General features: G+C 36.0%; 2 protein-coding genes and 1 long non-coding RNA gene across 5 annotated transcripts in view; 1 reads left to right on the top strand and 2 right to left on the bottom strand.

The window, feature by feature from the left end:
- IMMP2L (inner mitochondrial membrane peptidase subunit 2) overlaps nucleotides 1-21,604 on the bottom strand; it is a 443,311-nt gene that overhangs the window by 223,725 nt on the left and 197,982 nt on the right. The gene's annotated exons all lie outside the window — the stretch shown is intronic.
- LRRN3 (leucine rich repeat neuronal 3) overlaps nucleotides 8,942-21,604 on the top strand; it is a 40,072-nt gene continuing 27,409 nt past the window's right edge. Inside the window, exon 1 of the mRNA XM_088141723.1 lies at nucleotides 8,942-9,335. The gene's annotated coding sequence lies outside the window, so the exon portion shown is untranslated. The remainder of the gene's footprint in view (nucleotides 9,336-21,604) is intronic.
- LOC148215898 (uncharacterized) overlaps nucleotides 15,375-21,604 on the bottom strand; it is an 82,717-nt gene continuing 76,487 nt past the window's right edge. Inside the window, exon 3 of the long non-coding RNA XR_015796381.1 lies at nucleotides 15,375-15,848. This is a non-coding gene — a long non-coding RNA (uncharacterized LOC148215898). The remainder of the gene's footprint in view (nucleotides 15,849-21,604) is intronic.

Genomic DNA, 21,604 nt, shown 5'->3' with positions numbered 1-21,604 from the left:
GGGATAAGTAAAAAAACAAAACAAAACCCTACAGAGAGTTTTCCAGTGATTCCACACTGGGACAATCTGGGAAAATTTGCAGATATGCTTTTACATAACTATCTTGAATAGAACTCTCAGTGTTCTTTTCCCAAGCACAGCTTAACAGAACCAGCAAAAAGACTCAGTCTGTATAAGAGAAATTACTAAACCACAGCCAGAAGACTATAATAAGCATGTACTGATGTTCCACTTGTTGCCAGCTTTAGAGGCCTGCAGCTCTATTTTAGGAAATTAAATGCCTAGAAAGTCAAAGAAGCACACAGTTTGTTTTCCATTTAGTACTTTCTGAAGACTGCACAAAGAAAAGCATTAGCTTTCTTTGGGGGTTTCAGGTTTTACAATTAAATTGTAGGTGGGAAACAGAAATAGAAAAATGGGAAAATGCACTGACTGGTAAGTATTATGCTAAATAAAAATAACCAAGGCTCTTAAGTGCAGTAAGCAAGGAATTCAAACCCAAATATCCTAATTGGGGAAGGGAGCCAAAAAATGCATGCATAGTCATTCTTTTATTATGCTATAACCTCTCCAGGGGTCTGCAACCTGCTTGATTTTTTCTGTTTCAATTAAATCCCAATGGAAGCCATTCTGGATGAACTCATATGGAGTTTTTTGCGGTTTAAAGAGAGTGGGCAGCTTAGGGTGGAAGTTGCACCGTAATGGAGAAATCTGGAACAGAAACAAAACAGCAGAGCCCTCAACAGCATCTTATAATAACATAAGCCTAAAACATTCAATAAACAAATTAACTTTTAAGGCAATGTGAAAATGAAAACGGAATACCGAAGCCTCTTTACTAGGAAAGAAAACTGGAAGACACATTTCACAGTATGAACCCATCAGAAACAGCAAATCTTTTGGTAACCATACTTTTTGGATGGAAAGAGGGTCAACCACAGACAGGAAAATTAATGTAAGCGGAATGGATTTACAGGGGTGTTGAGTGTGTGTGTGTGTTTAAAAGATGTGCTAAGCCCTTCCTAACTCCTTTTTAAATGGGTTTTGATTTTGCAGCACATCAATTACCCCATATCTGCTTTAAAACAGTACAAAACTTTACTTCTTTTTTAAAAAGCTATCATGCATGTGTGGAGAAAGTGGAACAACACTGTGCCAGCTGGACTTTCTCTTCCACATTGCACTTCCTGCAATGTGATAAGTTCAGACACCTGAGAAAGGAAAGAATGAGGGCACAGTTGTAGGCTGATCACAACTATACTGTATACCCAAAGGGCAGTGAGGTATGTCAAGGAGGAAGAAGTTTCATGATGACTCCACCAACTATAGTACAGTACTGTACAAAATATGCTACTTATTTTGCCACATGTACATTGGCCGGAATGTAAGATGGTTGCTGAGTAGATCAGTAGTAGGTGGAAGCCAACTTTCATTTTTTCCCTGAGAAAGTTAATTTACTAGCTAGTTTAAAAGTTGTTAGGAAGCCACTAAACCAATGACTAGGAGTTAGATCCTAGCCCAAATGAAAATGTCTTGACATTGCTCCCCTGTCCCCCATAAACTTAAATGTTTGTTTGCTTAATAATCCTGCAAAGGGTTTCCAAAGAAAAAATTTCCTCATTGGCCATAGTTCTATGAAATTGTGAGGCAGCCACTCCAAGATCTGGGAGGAGAATCCTGGATATTAGAGCATGCCCAACACAAAGCAGCTCACCCTTTGGCCAAACCCATTCTGCAACACTGTTGTAAGCAGGAAGAACAGATTTAATTTTTCATTTTCCAGCTAACTGCTTTCCAAAGATTTGTTTTCTCCAGAAGGTTTTCCTTCAGTCTGTTAGTGTAAACAAATGCAAAAATGGTGCATTTCAGTACTTATACCAAGCATTTCGCAGCCCTTGTATTTGGCACCTCCAATTTTATTTCACATTTGAAATCTCTTAAGGGAAATGGTTACTTAAAAAAAAAAACATTTTGGGGCATTTTTATTTCATTCTAGTACAGCTTTCCTAATTCTAACCATTTTTCCTTGAAGCTTCCTATTTTACCATTAAGATTTTAGCACTGGGTAATAGCAAATGAATTTAGTAGTCTTTGCACTTGAATAGCTGGCTATAAAGCAAATGGAAAACTGTTTAACATTAAATGAAGTATTATTGTCAGAGATTTAAACCCTTGAAATATATTTACCAAGCAGGAAATTCACAACACACACACTAAGCCACATAAAAATAGTAACATTCCACACTAGCACTTTAAATGGGTGATTTTAAATCAGGGCCAGTTGCTTACAACATTACTAGTTTTTATATTTCCTTTGATTAAATAATAATAAAGCTTATGATTATTAAACAATATATTTCCTTTTATTGAATCATATAATAAGACAGTGTAATTGGACCAGCATGAACTGAGTAGTACAGAGAAACCTTAGCTGTTTTTATTGGCTTGGCTTATTTTCCTCTTAGCAAAAACCTAGCAAACTAAACATTGTGTTGTGTGAACACAACAGATACAGATAAGAATAATCAGCAGCTATTTCCTGAAAGCAGCAAAAGGGAAAAAATGGGATTATAATAGAAAACACTGCCAATCTGTTTTGCAAACATCTATTTACAACTTGATCCTCAGTGACACTTTTTTCTTTTTTATGACTGCCCCCAAAACTGCTTCTGTTCATAAGTAGAGATCCAGTATATTGATCTGAAAATTTCTGTAAACATATACAAGGTATAAGTTATAATAAAATATCCAGACGGGGAGCCTTACAGTTCAATTATATATATTTTTCTTATGCTAAAGTAACATAGACTGCTCTTTTTCTCTTACAACAACATTCAAAACAATTCCTTTTTTAAAAAAACAACCTCTGTAGTCCTTTCTGGGCTTTGTGTTTTATTTTCTGCTTTTTAAGTTAGGTGAATTTTAGCATTTTCATTCTTCCAGCAGCATTTATCCTAGCTGCTGGCTGTCATTAATTGTCTCTGTTTTCAGCTTTGTTTGAATGGGAACTCTGCAGATTATTGGGGGGGGAAAACCCTAATATAAGCTCAACTGGATATCTTAATCAAATGCAAAAGCTTGCCAAAGACATTTATTTATACAACGAAGCTTCTATTTTTTATTATTTTTGCATTAATAGACAACTATGCCTATTACTCCTATAATTTGCCATTACTCCTATAACCATTCTTTATTTTCACCAAGTTAGTGAGCCAAAAAACCTACCTACATGTCTACAGTCTACAATTTTCCTAACACATATGCCACCCAAACTTTTTCAAAGGAAAATCCGTGATTGTAGAGAAGTAATTGGGATTCAGAAATTGATCCACACCCTAAAAGCACCTGTTTTTTCAAATAAACAAGGGAGTTTTGATTCATGTTTCTTAAACTACAGATGTTATATGTATTTAGAACACCTCCTTCAAACTTGGGTAAATTTCACAACCATGTGACACAGAGCAGAATGCTTTAGATGCCATGATCAAAACATAGTCGGTATCCACCTAGAGTTGTTGAGAGTTGGGCGGCATACAAGTTTAATAAATTATTATTGTTATCATTATTATTATCTGCAGAAACAACAGAAAATGTAGAAAGGCTGTGATATGAGAACAAGGCAACAAAATGTATCTGGATTGTCTATGGCTCTGGTAGAAGTTCTGTGAGCAGGATATGTAACACATTCTAGAAGGAGCTCCTGGCAACCAGTCCAGAAGTAGTTTCAAATTATTTGACAATGTGCACGTTTGGAAAAATAAGACAGGATTCTTGGTTGAGACTGGAAGTGGTTCCAGGAAGATTTTGTAGTAAATTCTAGTTTACCATAATTTTGCTGAGAAAATGTGATCTCTGTACAGAATCACACAGTGCTAAACCAAATGAAGACAACAATTTTTTTCTCCCAGTGTTTTATTTTGACCACATAAAAGAAATACCAAGATGAATGTTGGATGAGGACCGTATGGAAGCTACCATGTCATGGCGTCTGCTTCACAAGGAAAGTTTGTGCACAGCTACTCTTGTGGCACAGCCTACCTCCAGCAATGCTGCTTTCTCCACACCTGCAAATTTAACAACAGATAACTAAACCTAGATTTATAAGATGACTTTCTAACCTTCCCTTACAGAGTTTTCTCACAGGTGTATTTTAACATAAGTTACATGTTTTTTCCATTGGCAGGATTATCACCTCAGTTCATCTTAATCTCTTTAAACCAGAAGCATTGTTAGTTGATGCCTGTAAGATTTCTTAGTACCTTTTTGTGCTTTCATTTATATAAATTATATTCTAACTTCACAATACACTAAGAATTTCAGGAAAATTAAAATGGACAATTCTGATTATATAACATTTAGAGTTTTAATGTTTCTTTCTCCATTAGTATCTATACTATGATAAACTCACAGGGTTTGATTTGAAATCAATTTTTTTTTTAAAAAAGGACCAAAACAGCAGATTTGTAAATTTTAAATAACATTATTTAAATCAGAGTTTAAGTTTTTAATTAAAAGTGAACCTAGCTCAAAGATAATAATATGATAACTTCTAATTGCATTTGAATTAGATTATATTCTATTTGTTAATGCTAAGATGAAATGAGAAGTAAATGAAAGACTATAGTAGACTTTCTCAATATGCTGGCTGAGGAATTCTGGGAGTTGAAGTTGGCAAAGGCAAAAGTAGAAAGACAAAACTATGCAGTGAAAAGAGAATCTAAAATCTGGGCAAGGAGGAGGAGTCTGGATGTAAGTGCAACAGGCACGATTAACAAATAGAAAGTGAACCCGAAAATGGGAAAGCACATTCCTATATATGAGGATCTCAATGACTTTCTGGTTCTAGCAACTTAACTATGACAGCAGTTGTACAAGTTATATAAGAGGTTCCATATGTGAATATTTTAATGCAATTAGAGACTTCCGGGATAAGCAAGTGTGTAAAATGAAAGAGATGTAAGAAAGAAATGCAAGAAAGAAATGCGATATCCTATTCTCAAATGAAGCATCCTTAGGAGAACTGCAGCTCAGCTCTAAAGATGCTGAAAGGAGCATGGATTTGTGTTTTGTTTCCAATATAAAGAAGTCTTCCTCTGCATGTTTACAGAGGGAGGGAGGGAGGGAGGGAGGGAGGGAGGGAGGGAGGGAGGGAGGAAGGAAGGAAGGAAGGAAGGAAGGAAGGAAGGAAGGAAGGAAGGAAGGAAGGAAGGAAGGAAGGAAGGAAGGAAGGAAGGAAGAAGGAAGGTGTTCTGTTTCACCAGAATATTTCTTGGAATCATTACATTTTACTTCATTGCCATCATCCCTAATAATACAGTCTACATATATGTATTTTGCATATATTCATGCATTTGAACTGATGTTTATTTGTGCTGCTGCCACTTTAAACAATCTTTGAGCAAGGGGCTTTCTTTGTATCTCCTTTTCTTCTTGCTTAGATTAGCACAGGCCTTGAAAATACTATAAAATAATATCAAATGGGCAGCACCATGAGCACTTCAGAGATACATTTGCATACACTGCACACTGTTTCGAAAATCTGAAAATCTTCCAGATCTCAACAGTGGCTTCCCGTGTAGTACAGCAAGAAAGGGAACCCTGTGAGTTTGAAGATGTATTTGAGCAGTTCTTTTGACTTCCACTAGATAAAAAGAACCATTTTATTTATTTAATGAATTTAGCCTAGTGATGTAGAACAAAGAATGATAGGCTTAGTTGAGGAGGCTCAGATGATGGGACAGGATTTCAGACTGGGGCTGTCCCCACTTTCTAGCCTTTCCCTCAATATCCCAGTCTTTGATTTAGCATTTTCACCTGAATTTCATGCGAAGAAAAAAGAGGTCTGGGTATGAACACATATGTGCAGTTGAAGTTGATGAACCAAGAGCCTAATTCATGCAGGAGAGCCACTCTGTAAACCAATAACAGATGGCAGAGAGCTTCAATGGAAGGACAGAGTAGCTAGATGCCCATTAACTTAAAAAAGAAGAGGCACAGGAGTTGAACTTTGTGACTGAACAATACACTGGGAAGGTTCCCTGGGTGTTGCTATGTGCAGAAAGTTTTGTCCTAATCATCTTGTATTTGCTCAGTAGTGATGACTGGGAAGAGAGAAAGAGAGATAGACACTGTTTTACACCATGCCCTGACACCCAGATTCTCAATATCCAGATTACTATATTAAGAACTAATGTAGTATAACGATTGACATGTTGGGCCAGCACTGGGAAGACCCGGATTCAAATCCACTCTCAGCCATGGAAGCTCACTGTATAACTTTGGGCCAGTCACTCTCTCAGCTCAACCTACCTCACAGGTTGCTGTTGTGGGGAGAAATAGAAAGGAGGAGTTATGCATACCACCTGAGTTCCGGAATAAAGGGTAAGATATAAATGTAATGAACAAATAAATATTCAACAGTTATATCTGAAACAAAATCAGATCTACAGAACTACGTATATATAAATATAACTCAGTGGAATATCCTTCTATTTTAATTTTACAAATCATCATGGAGGAATCAGCAGGAAAAGAACTTCTAATGAAACTTAATCATTATAATTATCTTGTTAAAAGGATGTTTTTGCCTTGCAAGCATTCTGGAATATCCTCAAAGCATCCTTGAAAATAATCAGAAAGAAAATTAAAATATTGCTTAAAATTGTGCCACATGTAAATCAAACCAGTACTTTACAGCATAATAGTTCTAATAAATGCAAGGACATTTGAATTAGTTTGATTATATAGGACCAAACCACCAAACAAAAGAAATTATCTATAGTTATTTGGAACTCACCAACAACACAGCCAGCAACAAACAAGTAGGACAGAATAAAGAAGGTGCATCAGTCACTGTCTCTTTCCGCTGCTGTCTGTTTTGATATGAGAGAAATCATTTCCTCAGTTGTAAGTAATGAGTGAAAAGTAATTTTACTGCCCTAAATTTACTTTATGATGGTATGACAGAGATAGGGGGCAGAACCTTAGAATACCAAGAATCCTTAGGTTCATTCACAATACCATTTGGATCTTTCCAAGTTTGGCTATTTGCAACTTTAGAAAAAAGTCATCTCAAAGGCAGATGACGACACATGGATGCAGGAATCTGATAACAAATTATTTGAGTTTGAATGGCCTCCTTCTGATCTTGAAAGGAATTTTATTACCCCCCTTCCTTAGAAGGCGGAAAGCTAACCAAAGTAAATGTAATTGAAATTATAACCAAATCATTGAAATGAATGAGACAAAGAACACAAGTTTCTTCCATCCTCCTCCTCCTCCTCCTCCAAAATGGTAATACCAAAGCTTATCACATTTCTTTATAAAGCAATCTCATTGCCTATTCAGAGTACTGAAGTACTCTAGAATTGCTGTCACCTATATAATGGCAGGAGGGAAATGAGACTGGAGACAGTTGCCTTTTTCCATCTTCTTCCAAGCCTTTTAAAAATATTATGTATGCCTTGAAAGCACCAGGAGAAACATTATTTATACCAACATGCCCAATCTAACATTTCTCCTTGGTTCAGGGGCACAATGGAAGGATGGGGAATTTTCTGAAGATAGGATTCCATGGAAGAACGGAAGACGATCCAGCACCAAATCCCTCCTTTCAAGATTAGAACTCTGTCTCTAAGCTCCAAAGGAGCAGCTATTCAATTCTAGGGAATCACACACTTGGTAGGCTCATACTGTTGTACTTTTAGCATACTATTTAACTCTTACGATAAAACTGAAAACATAGTAACAGTAGTTTGCAATCTGTTCAGTTTAGCATTTTTTTGTAGGTATCCTATCTAAAAATTTCCCAATGAACTCAGAATATAAAGGGTTAATACATATTAAAGTTAATACAGACACTCATACACAGAAGACAGAGAAATCTTTTAATGAATAGTTGCATGCACAGCAATGGCTTCTTATACTGTCCATCCATGTTTCAGAATCACTAGATACTATCTGTATAATAAGGGTATACTATAGCTGTCAAACCAAAAGAAATGAAATCTCAGTTTTATTTTTTTCCACTAGAGGGTGGCGTCTCAAAAGAAGGGTTATATTAGTGAATATGTATAGTAAATCCAATATTTTTATCAAATTCTACCTGTTGATTATCAAACCTTTACCTGTTTCAATTTCTCTCATTCTCTGTAAGCAGCACTTTTATAGAAAATTTTAATCAGTGTTTTGGAATAAATATATCTGCTTTCTTTTTGATAAGGATATGTTTTCAAACTCATCCATAATCCTGTAAATTTTCAGACAGCGTTATTTCTTTAGGAAAAAGAAACATAAAAGAAAAAACAGATGATTCAGACCACTGCTTTATATTCGTCCAAATATAAATATATATTTAATACTGTATCCATTCCATAATCTGTACAAGCATGTGAATTGCTTTGTCTTCTTTTCTTTCTCTTTCTTTCTGGTGTATGTTTGTTTATAAATTTCACTGATGTCTGCTTCGTTTTCTGACTCCATATTTATATTCAGGAATGTGTGAATATGCATTTTCTGTCAATCAATGAATGTTGCAAAACATAAGGGAGAGCAAACAGAGGGGAGTTCCAAAACACATTAGGCTAATAGATATAGATTACACAAACATACACACACAAACACAGATTTTCTAACTATTGAGTTGATATAACCAGAGCAGAAATGTGCCTCCTTTTCAGCATAAGCCCTTTCCCCATACACCCAACACGTTAGATGTAATTCAGTGCTTCCCAGAGATACAAAATCATGTCCTTTTCATTCTGTGCACTGGAAAGAATGCCTGGAAGCAGAGAAAGGATAGCTCCGTTTATTTGTACCCTAAACAGCAATGTCATCTAACAGACAGGTTGCCTCAGCCAACCAGCTAAAGCAGCAGCAAGTCCTATATCTTGGCATTCTAAAGCTATTGGCTCCTCTCTGGGGAGTGGAGGGTGTTCAGTTATTAATGACCACTGAGCAAGCAGCACCATGTCAGTGTGACAACTGATCGGGTGAACGATGCACCACTAACCACCATGGAAACGAAGAGAAAGAAGAAGAAAAGCTAGAAGCATCTCTTTCTCTCTGTCTCTATCTTGCTGTTTCTTTCTCTCTTCCCCCTCCTTCACTGGATTGTGAGCTTCCGACAGGCAGCACAGAGCTCTGGAAAAAAGTACGGGAAATCAGCCGGCTGCACAGAGATTCTCTCCTGTTACAGGATATATAGAGACAGCACTAATATTCATTATCTGTGCAGGCATCGACTCAGCTTCCTAGCTTTAACATCAATATGTGGCTACCTGAACTAAGGGATCAAATATGCATGAGTGTTCCAGGACTAAATTTACTCTTGTAGGGTAAGTATCTTATTTATCCTAAGTTGTGTTCTTGTGCTATTTGCTAGTGAAATGTTTCTTTTCTGTTTCTAGTTTTCATTCTGAGCAATTTCCCATACCCCCCCTCCAGCTTTTACTCTTTTGGTGAGACATACAAAGGACCCCTGTCTGCTCCATCAAATCCTCATTAATCTATTTTTTTTCAAGACTTCTGAAAGCTGAAACACACATCAAATTGCTTGAATAATATGACTCCCAGTAATCTCAATGAAAAATGAAACAGCCCACTTTCTCTGTGTTTGGAAACCAATTACATGCAGCACTGGACAGCTTTTTAACCCCTTTCCAATGACTGGATTACAGCAAATGCCACTGCATGTCATACTGGAACCTAACAACCAAGAATGAAGGCTGAATAAGATTATCACAAACACTTACTGAATGTCTCTCAGATTATACTTTAAGAATTGTGGCAAATGACTCCCCTCCTCCCCCACCCACCCACAACACACACATGCATGCGCACACATACACACACACACACACACCTGGTAGTCAGAAAGGCAATGCCCCCATTAGTAATGCAGCTGGAACTGACAAATGCAAGGTAAAAAAAGACAACCTTCATCTCGTCTGGTAACTGAAAGGATCACACTGTAAGCCATTACAGAAATTTTCTGTTAGGAACAACTGGGCTCAGAAGACTGTATATCCTTTGATTATTATTGGTATTATTTCTGTTACGGAAAAGCTCAGAGATGTTTGCTTGAAAGCAGGAGGGGGGAGGGGGTCTTGATTTGCATTAATTCTGTCCAGTTTTCACCAGCAGTATTATTTGGAATCAATAAAACTGTGTGCTTAAATTTAAAAGAACTAAATGGATGAAACAGGCAAGCTTGACCAGCTAGCTTTGATGTGTGTATGCGTTTGATGTGTGAAGAAGTCCAGGCACAAACAGAGGATGTAATATAGCCAAGGCAAGTTAAACCTTGTTAACATACCTTAATATAAAGATATCATTCAAGTAAAACAGTGGATCTGAATCAAAAAGTCTCCTGTTCGTATCAGCTTCTAGTATGAATAGAAGGTGACAATGTGCCCTCCAAAATAGTTCTTCTGTAGTTGTTTTTTTTGTTTTTTTGGATAAGCGGAGGAATCACACATCTCCTCAAATGGCTCCTTTCCTGCCCACAAAAAATACTGGAGGAAGCCTGCTGCCCCTCCCTCCCCCAGCAGCTCTTTCTCTGAAAGTTAATATTGGCTCTGCAGTACTCAGTGCAAGCAGGGAGGGGGACAGGAGAGAGAAAACAAGTTCTCTTCCTGCAACTGGTCACTTTCTCATAAAGAAGTCAGAAGAAAGTGGGCGGGGGCTAACAACCATATCTTGGCCAGGAAGTCAGTTACCCTTTCTAAAAGATGGGAAGAAAGGAGCTCTGACCAAACCCTACTAATTTTTTGTTCTCAAATACTGAATGAGTTTAAGGCGATGTTTCCTTTTTAGATTGCACAAAGCAAGGTAGCAACGGGCAAGCTCTTGTTGTTGGCAAGCATGCCATTCCCCAAAGCTGCAGATTTCCTTTTTCCCTTTGCACATCTGATTGGTTATGCAGTGACAAAAAATAGTTGCATTAAATCTACCTTCTTAGGCACCTTTTTCAAAGAAAGCTGCATCCTTGTGTTTTCAGCTCATGCAAATGTGTTTCACTGCAGTCATGAAATAAATCATACCGCATTTTGGGTGATGTATTAAATGCATTGCTTGCATGAACACAGGGTCAGAATGAGTTGTATGGACATAACAGTACAAATTTTGATATCTGAGACCTATATGACTAAACTGTATGTAATCAATAGTGTAATCCAGGATAGTTTGAGTAACTTTAAGTCTATGCTATATGATTCTAACATTTTAAAGGTTTGCCTTAGAGCTTCTCAAAAAGCAGTTTTTTTTTCTTTTTCTAATTATCTCCATAGTGATAGTGACACTGTGCATGTTCCAAATGTTATGGGTGACTCAATCTTTAGAGCAATATTCTTGTTTAAAATCAACTAATATATTCTTTAAAAAATTACTGTTTGCCTGCACCCTAACCCCACGATTCCCGACTAGTGGATTTTGCAATAGCATCAAAGCATCTGAAATCATCAGGTACATGTGCTTATATTTTGGAGAGGCACCAGTCTATGCTTTTTTTAAAAAAAGAAAATGCAACTACCTCAAAACACTATGGAATCTTTTATAAGTACACCCTTAAAAGAAACTAATGGAAACATGTGTTGCTGGTAATCATACTCAGTTGATAGGAAAAAATAGGATGGTGCAGCCCATTGCAAATTGATTTTTGTTGAGCTTCTCACTGAAACCAGATACCCTAGCTACTGTAGTCACAGAAAATACTGGGAAGGAAAGGAAAGGAAGAGGTCCTGCTTTTTATTCCATCCAGCAAAGATTTATTTATTTATTTACTTACTTTTCATACAATATAGGGATCCAACTTAATCATTGGATCTAATAACTGAGGAAAATTATAATTTCATGTGTTTTCTCCATACTACCTTTCCATTCATGTGTATTTATAAACATCTGTTGTCCCTTCTAGAGTGGTTACTCCAACTTTTTGACACAGCTGGTACATATGAGCTCATGCGTAACTAACTTCAGGCCTTACTAAGATGAGGCAAGTTGGCTATAAATATATTCCATTTAAAAAGCAGAACTAAAGGATAATGTCTGACACCTTAAGAAACACATTCCCAGTTTAATGGAACATTCTGTGATTGAAAAGCAGACATAGAAATTCAATCCACTTTCAGAAATCGACCTGCAAATGGAAAAAAACATGAGAATAACAATTGGTATAACATAGACTGATGATACGTTCTTTATGTGGAAAGACAAATAGATGGAGATTTAAAACTTGTTTATTCAGTACCACTATTTTTTTAAAAAAATATAGTGGTCAATATAGAAGCTTTCAAACCATATCAGAAGAAAAATTATAGTAAATTGCTTAAGTCTTACAATAGTGGGTTAACATTCTATTGCAATGTAGGACAAATAGTTGGTTTTCCCATTAAAATATCTTCAGATATAATGAAACCAATAAAAGACCAATGCTGCTTTTTCTTAGGTTTACCAAATAAGAAAATCCAAAGGTACTATTACTGCTTACAGCTAATATATTTGTAAGAAGGAGGATATTATATATGCTTATCTTCTAGTTTCAATCTGATTCATTTGAATACTGATTATAGTAAATAGATTCAATCTGATTCAATCTATTCATTTAAAGTAGATTCCAGAGTTATATGCAGTCACATCAAACTTTAGCCATGCTATATTAGAAGCAACTAAGTTAATTTTCCAAAGCTTTAGTAAGTTTTCAGCCCTACCCAAGTTATCATGTGCTCAAAAAGAAGTCTTTGTCCTGAATAAGAGAAATAGTGCCACTTCAACCACATCTAAGTATCCACTTTGCTGAAGCCTCAGTTGTCTGTCTGTGTGTGTAGCGATTAATGACTTAAGTTAAGCTACAGAATATAAAATAGTAACGAAGTGATACAATACAATAAAATATTATTAGACTAAACAGTAAAGTCTTTGAATCCATAAAAGGGACTATCATAATATCATAGAATAAAAATTAGACTGATTTAAATGTTGCAAAGACTGAAATAATAGAGGATTTAATATTAAAAAGAGAATATTAAAAATGCTGAAATTGTCCAGATAAACAAAAAGTCTGTGCCTTGAACTCAAAAGATTTCATTTAAATGAACTGATGTTTTTGGTAAAGCATTTTAGTAACAAGGAAGAGATCAATTACAATGTCTCATATATTCCACACTTCAACCTATATTTCTTTACTACTAATCCAATGTAATAATATGGTGGTAAAGTTGAATCTAGGCTAGGTAATTCAGACTATACTTAGGAGTCCAGAGGGAGGGAGGGAGGGAGGAAGGGAGGGAGGGAGGGAGGGAGGAAAATACAAAAATAGATGATGCTGGGGAGAATGACTGCAGCCCAACTATTTTCTTGATGTGCCAGTTTTCTTTTGCCAATGCGGGAAAATTTCCTCTATAAAAAAAATCTATTTAATAATATAGTCCTTAGGGATATTTAATGTAACTCAGAAAGAGATTCATAGCCATTCATTCGTTTATCTGAACATTTACAGTGTTAAATATCTCATTTTCTCACGCTAAAAAACTGGAACTCAACAGGTTTCCTATCCACTCAAATGTAGGTGTGTTCTTATCCTTACTGGCCAGATCAGGATTCAAACACACAGTCCAAAGCATTCAGCATTCCTAAGTAATATACTTGACAGTAACTATGATGTCATTCCTCTGCCTAACTGCACTTTCAGGCAGGTTTTTCAGATCATGGAGATCCTCTTTCCTCCAGGATCAGATAGCTTGCCTTTAGGAAATGCTAAAATGAACAGTTTTATTTAATGGAAGCCTACTAGGTATCATTGTTCTGTTTTATTTTTTAAAAAACGTCTTATCAAGTTTCACTTCTTGATTTAGTTATTAAAATATAATGAATATTTAGTTATATAATTAATCACTGGGTGCATTTAACCATGGATCATATTCAACTACTCTGATTTTTGACCTGGTAGTCCAATTAAAGTTTGCTTATAATGGCTTTGCCTTCACAATCAGTACTGACTACTTCAAATCAACCAAGAGAAACATATGGTAAATAATTTGACAGAAATCTTAAACTCATAACTTTTAAAAGTAGGGCAACCTTCTCTAAAGACAGCTGATATGCCATGCAATACAACTGTTGATGGCTGGCTATGGAAAATAAGGAACTGATTTATAAATAGCTTTCTTTATTTTGGAGAACAAAGCTTAAGACAGTCTGCAATAAGTTGGGCCTCCTCTTCAGTTAGAGTCACACAGACCACTTAGATTAAGTTATATATTTCTCTAGTGCTTCATGCAGCTCATACTCAGACGTATAATAAGAGGTCTTACTGCTATAAATGACTGCTGTGTATCCCGCATGGCCACACAATCTCTTACTTTTGTAATATAAACTAGTTAATGGAATATAGAGTATGCAGATTTTAAATTGAATAAAAACTACAATCAGTATAATCACATGACAACAATAAAGACGAACCCATCATGTCATGTCACCTGTACCAAGAAACACAAGCTTGATTTTGTTTCAATACATCAGAATTAGAGAACCACTTTTTTTTTTTTTTGGTTCTTCAGTTATGCTAAAAGTCATTAAAATATTACTGCTTTGAAATACTTAATTTTTGGAAATTTAATGAACTGAACATGAAGGCTATACAAGTTCACAGTAATCTATGTGATCACAATGGTGTGAATAAAATTGATTCCTGGAGAACATTTTTAATACCTTCAGGATCATAAGTATTGGCTGTATATGGAGGCAATGATGCAATGGCAACTTCAGATGACCTCTCATGCCATGTTTAAAGTACAGAAGTGCTTCCTAAATTTCCCTTGATGAACATTTGGGATCCCCAAGAAACAAAACGGGGCCAAGGTCTCACCCAGTTGCATATTGCTTACCAAGTGCTATTAAGGTGAAAGAAAAAGTATTATCCGAAAAACAAAAACAAACAAAAACGTGTTTATATAGAAAGCGTACATTCTACAAGTCTTACAAGATTAGCAAGAGTTGTGATTTAACAAAAAGATATAATCTAAATTCTACTCAAAGGTCTACTGGTATGTTCAAACTTAACTTGAAAAACTAATTTCTTTGCAGTTTTATCTCAAGCTGGGCAATACAGTGGTACCTGGGGTCACGAGTGCTTCTGTTCACGACCAATTTGGGTCACGAACAGCACCATTCGCAAAATTTTGCTTCCGTTCACGAACGCCGGATCGGGTGACAAACAGGATCCGCGGCCATTTTCCCTGCTGTGACACGTGGTCGTGGGTTCTTGTAGGGAGGGGGACTCTCCCTCCAAGCAATAACCGCCTCTCCACCCCCCTTCCTGTCCTCCACGCCAGAAGTCGCGTCGAGCAAGGTTAGCATTCTCTCTCTTCGTACTGTACTTTGTGTCATATTTTTGTAGTTTAAAAAAAAAAATACATATGGTTCAGAACGGATTAACCGTAATTACATTGAACCTTATGGGAAAATTTGATTCGGGTCGCAACCAAAATCAGTTGGCGACCAAATTCGTAGGGGTCAGAACAGATTAACCATATTTACATTGAACCTTATGGGAAAATTTGATTCGGGTCGCGACCAATTTGGGTCGCGACCAGAGTCGCAGAACGAATTAAGTTTGTGAACCGAGGTACCACTGTAGTTCTGGATAACATATCTGCAGATGATAGAATCATGTTAAACTAAAAAGAAACCACTTACAAATATCCCCTTCTGCTTAAAAATCTCTAAATACTGCAATAGTTGAATAAAATAAGCATTCTTAACAGGGAGAAAATCTTTAAACAAAAAACAAAAAACACCTACTTGCATTCTCCCAAGAGTGTTTTCTAGGAAGCTTCTTGTCATGTGCATAACTGCTGGGCAAGAAAATATATTATAATCTACAGAACATTTTACAGTGAAAACAAATTGAATTATTCATTTTGAATTCAGCTGTAGACCAAATTCCCTGGAAATATGGCCACCTGCATTAGGAAAGAAATGACTGTTTGCATAGCACTGTATCTAGCATTCTGGCAATGGTTTGCTACATGAATTAGAGATTCACAGCATGCAACTTACATATGAACAAGTGCCAAAACTATCCACTGGGAATTGTTTCACTACTCCACTTAAAGTTGAAAGGCACAACAGAAAAGAAAGTGTAAGAAAGGAAAGGAAAGGAAAGGAAAGGAAAGGAAAGGAAAGGAAAGGAAAGGAAAGGAAAGGAGAGGAGAGGAGAGGAGAGGAGAGGAGAGGAGAGGAGAGGAGAGGAGAGGAGAGGAGAGGAGAGGAGAGGAGAGGAGAAGAGAAGAGAAGAGAAGAGAAGAGAAGAGAAGAGAAGAGAAGAGAAGAGAAGAGAAGAGAAGAGAAGAGAAGAGAAGAGAAGAGAAGAGAAGAGAAGAGAAGAGAAGAGAGAACTTAAATCCTTGGTGTTCACTATTAGGGCAGGCAGAAGGAAAGTATTAAAATCAATTTCAGACTACAGCTCTGCATCAGCACTTAGGAAGTATGTAAGAAAGTACATGACAATACAACACATTTTTCCTAACTTTGAACAGACCTAAGAATTGGTTTAACTGTAAATCCGAACTTGATTAAATCTGTTATCCCCTGCAAATCACAAATGGTTACATACTAAGCAGAATGTTGGGGTTCATCCTGGAAATTGTCAAAAAATAGTGAGAGTCAGATATAGATCTGTTGCGGTTTAAACACTAATCCTAACCTTTTTTTTTTAATGTGGGTGTTTGTTATAAATTAGAGGAATAAACAGGAGATAACATTGCTAAAAATCATATATTATTTCTATGTATTTATATTTATTATAGACATCAAATAGTAAAAAAAAAAAAAAACTGTAACAAATGATTTCCAGACTTCATGAATGTTCACTAAGAAATAAACAAAAATTCAAAGAGGCTTACTTTCCAAAAAGTGGGCATAAAATTATGAATCAGAAATTATCTGGCATAATTATTTAATCTGGATTTTGAGGTAGACATTAAAGATTCCTGGGGACCAAAGTGAATGTCTAGCACAAATCAAATTTGGAAAGTTAATTTTTTACCTTGTCAAATGCAGCACAACCTAATTCATCTTATAATTACTCACTTTCAGCACCCACAGCACAACAGCCCCACAGAAAATTGTTCTAACAATTTCTTTCTTTCTTACATGGGGGGGGGGCATTGAGTGGGTTTTGTATTTGGGGTTTTTATTTCTGTAAGTCACCATGAGTGAGTTGGGCAGCCATATAAACTGCTTAAATAAAATAAAGAAAGAAATAAAGAGAAGGTGGATTTTCTGCAGAACATTTGTAACCTTCTCTCCCATGTGTAACTATATAAACCATTGGCCCATTTAGTGATTCCTTGCCACATCTGAGTAAAACCACCATGAAGAATTTTCTGTTAGCCCTCTTTGTTTATATTTCTGAGAAAAACAAGCAATTGGTGCAATGTTAAAAATTCCAATAAAACGACATGCTAATTGTCTTGAACTGCTGGGATGATGTAGCTTCATACAGAGATAGCCCTTGAAACCGCTCTGCATGCCAGGACTCAACTCTAAAATGGTACACTCAATATGCAGTGTGTCTTTCGGGGCACTGCCTAACCTGAGGTGCTTCCATACAGCTGCAGAAATGAAAGAAGCTTCAGAATTTAGCCTTGTCTTAAAGGAGCTTCCTTTCAGCCATAAAACTCATAGTTTGGTTCAGACAAGTGTCATGGCTAAGTTACAGAGGAGATTCCTAAGTAAGAAAAATGCACTGTTAAATGCTTAAGTAGAATTAAAAATATTGCACAATTAAAATAACTCATAATTAATTTATAACCATGTTGGGGCTTTGATTGCATGGTCACAGCTGCTACCTTGCCTTTTATGAGCCCCCTGCAGATGCCCTTGTGTTGAATATTTATTTCACAGTTTCAGGTGAACACACATAGCAACAAGTAGTAAGAATAACAGTAAATATGTGTACCATGGTCCCATTAAAGTTTAGCTAAGGAACTTGTTCAACACATTGGAATCCAAACACTAGAGTTCCTGAAGCAGAAAAAAAAACAGAGGACACCTGAACATGTGCAGAATATTTCTGCTCCACAGTCTTAACCTACTTAGAGTCTTAACTAAAGTCAAAAACCTAGAGCTTAGCTTTTCAGGCACTTTTCAATTTCACTTATGTTTTACCAAGTAATTTTTAAAATGTACACCTTTTTTAAAATTGCAATAAAGGCCCAACTCCAATCTTGCATAAACTAATCTAAGAATGTTCCTCCATTTTTTTCTGCCATCCGCTAATAAATATATTTGCGGTCTATGTAAAAAGGCTATGCTTATCAACTTCAATTTAAAAAAAAAAGTTCCTAATCTCAGATCTGCAGTATACCATGTATTTATTCATTAGATTTATATTCCACCTTTTATTCAGGATCTCACAGCAGCATATCTAGTGCTTCTTCCTCCCATTTCCCCCCACAGAAAACAAGCTTGAGAGGTATGACTGGTCCAAAATCACTTGAATCTGGATTTCCCTACTGCCTGTCCAACAGTTTAAAACCCAAAACCACACCAGCTCACTCTTGCTCTCTCTTTTTGGATTAAGAGATGGAGACCTCTACTCAAACCCTTATTCATTCATGTAAGTCACTGAGTCACTTGGCAAGGTGTCATCTTTCAGCTTGATCTACCACAGAGAGTCATGGCAAGCATAATATTGGGGATGAGCATTTGATGTAGATCCCCTTGAGTTTTTGGAAGGATAACTGAAGCAACTATTTAAATGTTTATGCACCAAAATACTAGGCCTAACACTGATTATTTTTCTAAACAGCCATACAAAAATTTCAGTGTGTAATTATTACAATGGCTACAATTCAGGTCACCCTGAACAGAAGCCAATTGTATAAACAGATCTCTAGGGGTCCTTTATTAACACTCTTTTCTGAGCATCTCTTTTCTGAGCATCTCCCACTCCTAATCATGTGCATGAAACCAAAAGCAGGGGCATTTCCCATTCCTCTGCTGCTGCCATAAAATCTAATTAAAATACTACCACATCCAAACATCCATACACAGAAAAACAGCAAGGCTTCAGTGAGAATTCAGTGAGAACAAGCTTAACCTCGTGAGAATTTTTGGTGTGAAGAAGCTAATTATTTGGAAGCTCTTATCCTGGCAGATAAACAAACAAACAAACAAACAGTACAAGCAAACCACGACATTCAATAGTATATCTGCAAAAAATTGTGAGAATTATTAGAATCGGGATCTCTTGCCATTGCCATCTCTCTGACTAATTCTGTATTAGGAAAAAGTCCAATTTCCAGGAAGGTTATTTCTTTGCCATGACCCAATTTCAGCTTGCTGAATTAAAGGGTAAGGAATATTTCCAAGAGCCAAATAAACAGGCATTGAATACGGTTGGTCCATTTCAGTCCTGCTTGGGGTATGGAAAGATATGGAAGAAATAGTCCTTTTGTTATGTGAATAAAAGCCATTGTGCTTTGCATAGTTGTGAGCATGTAAAAATGAAAACAAATAGTTTCCGATAAGTGACTTTGGTCAGTCGTACTATAGAAAAGTCTCAGGCGTAGAATAATAAATCCTTCAGACTTTGGGTTTGTTTGGGTTTTTTTCACTTGCTCAGTAAATTAATTTATTCCTTGCTTTTAAGGAAGTTGCTCATAATAACAAATCTGCACTGGTGTGAGAATATAGTGTCAATATTATCAAGTAACTGTTCTATGGAGTTCATGAGCTATGCTTATTGAGAGCAAAAAAAGGATCATGGCTTCGCATTCAGGAACTGCTATATAAACTTATCATGTTCAATGATATGTCGGATCCATCTGACACCCATTCCCTAGCCTACTTTATGCTGTCAACACTGTAAAAAGCTCAGTCGGAAGTAGATGGGCCATTATTTTGACTTCTCCTTGCAACCCAAATATGCTGAAGTTGGTTTGTAATAGATTTCAATATGCCACATTAAATTAATTAATTAACCTAGTTAAATTAATTAAATTAAATAAATCCCAAGGAGGATTTGGGATGTCAAAATTGAGGTAGAATTTTTCTAACCCAAATCTGATCCAGCTCCTCAAAATTTTAGTTCCTATCAGAGTTTCGTAGATTAATTTAAAAATTATTTTTGCTCTCTTCTCTCCCCTTCTTTCTTTTTTCAAGTACACATATACATACCTACTGCTGTTGATAGAATCAAAAAATCCCTTCCCCTAGGTCTAATTCTCAGAAAATTGGGAAAGTAATCCCTTTCTGAAGAATTATCAAAATAAAAAAGGTGTTCTCATACAAAACTCTCTGTAGATAGTTTTGAATTTGTCCAGCTCCATCCCCCTAATAAATGGCTAATATGCTGGAAATTTTATTGACATGTAAATAAAGGTTAAATACGTAAAGGTTAAAGCTGCTGAGTTTAAGACAATGGAACAAATGAAAGTTCAGAGTTTTCAAGTGAATTTGCTACCAAGTCATACTTGAAGTTTTTGAAATACAGTTCTTTTCCAAATTTGGACTGAAACTGAGTCTTATGACTAAAGATTGTGTTCTAAGGGATATTCAAGTCCAGGTACTAGTAAGGCTTAGTTCAAGCACTAGAGAAAGAGGTGTATTGGCCTTATAAATTCAACAAATGGGCTGATTTATTTCCTTTGGTATTTCTATTTCAAACATTTTCCTGTAAAGATGAGAAATCATTTATTATTTGGAAACACAGTGCAAAGAGATGAAGAGCCCATTTTTCATATTTGGAAGGCTAAACCTTGGGTCTAAAACTAAAATTGAGCCCTGGACTAAGAAACCTGAACTTTAAACTCACATTTGTGGCTACTTTGGCAGTAGAATCCACATATCAAAACAAATCTTTATTATAGTCATAGACCAGAATAGAATCCACGTAAATTTGCATTTATCATGGCCTGTGACTCTCATAAAAAGAGAATGGCAATACAAAATAACATAAAAACACAAAAACATTTCAAACTTCAGCTTAAAGTAACAGATTAGAAAACTCCAAGACACAATGTTTAACTAGCATTTTTGTTTGTTTATTTCAAACAAAATGGATAATTGGAAGTTTAAATAGCCACCTTTTTATAACTATGTAAAAAGTGATGAAATGGAATACTCCACCATTACAAAAGTATTAGTCTCACAATATGGAAAAGGTAGCTCACTCAATTTTTAGTAAGATGCTAGCTACAAAGAAAAAAATCGCAAGCAATTAGAGTCATATTTTATACTAAGGACAGATGAACCCAAGAATGAACCATTTGTATTGTTAGAGCTTTCATGAGCTTAGGAACTTAATACAACTTTTTAAAAATAAATAATTTTATATTGGGCATTTTATTGTAAGGTGGCTGAAAGTACTTCATCTGTAAACATGCATGCTAGTTCACATCTTGGCAGATTTCATGTTAAGAAATTGTTTCAAAGTTAGCTGTAATCCTAACTGGTATTTTGCATATTCATTAACTTCGGGGGGACTAGGAAGTTTTCTGATATATCGGCAATCTTTATTGTTTGCATAAGTAGCACTTGTAATGATTTCCCAGTGATTTTGCTTTGAATATAAAATGAAGAATTGGGTTGCCCTTCATAC

Source organism: Python bivittatus, unplaced genomic scaffold (genome assembly GCF_059951505.1).
Source record: "Python bivittatus isolate LINGU-HERP-01145 unplaced genomic scaffold, Pbiv_v1 ctg000330_np1212, whole genome shotgun sequence".
NCBI lineage: Eukaryota > Metazoa > Chordata > Lepidosauria > Squamata > Pythonidae > Python > Python bivittatus.
The sequence above is the reverse complement of the archived record's forward strand: the minus strand, read 5'-3'. Positions and strand labels throughout refer to the sequence as shown.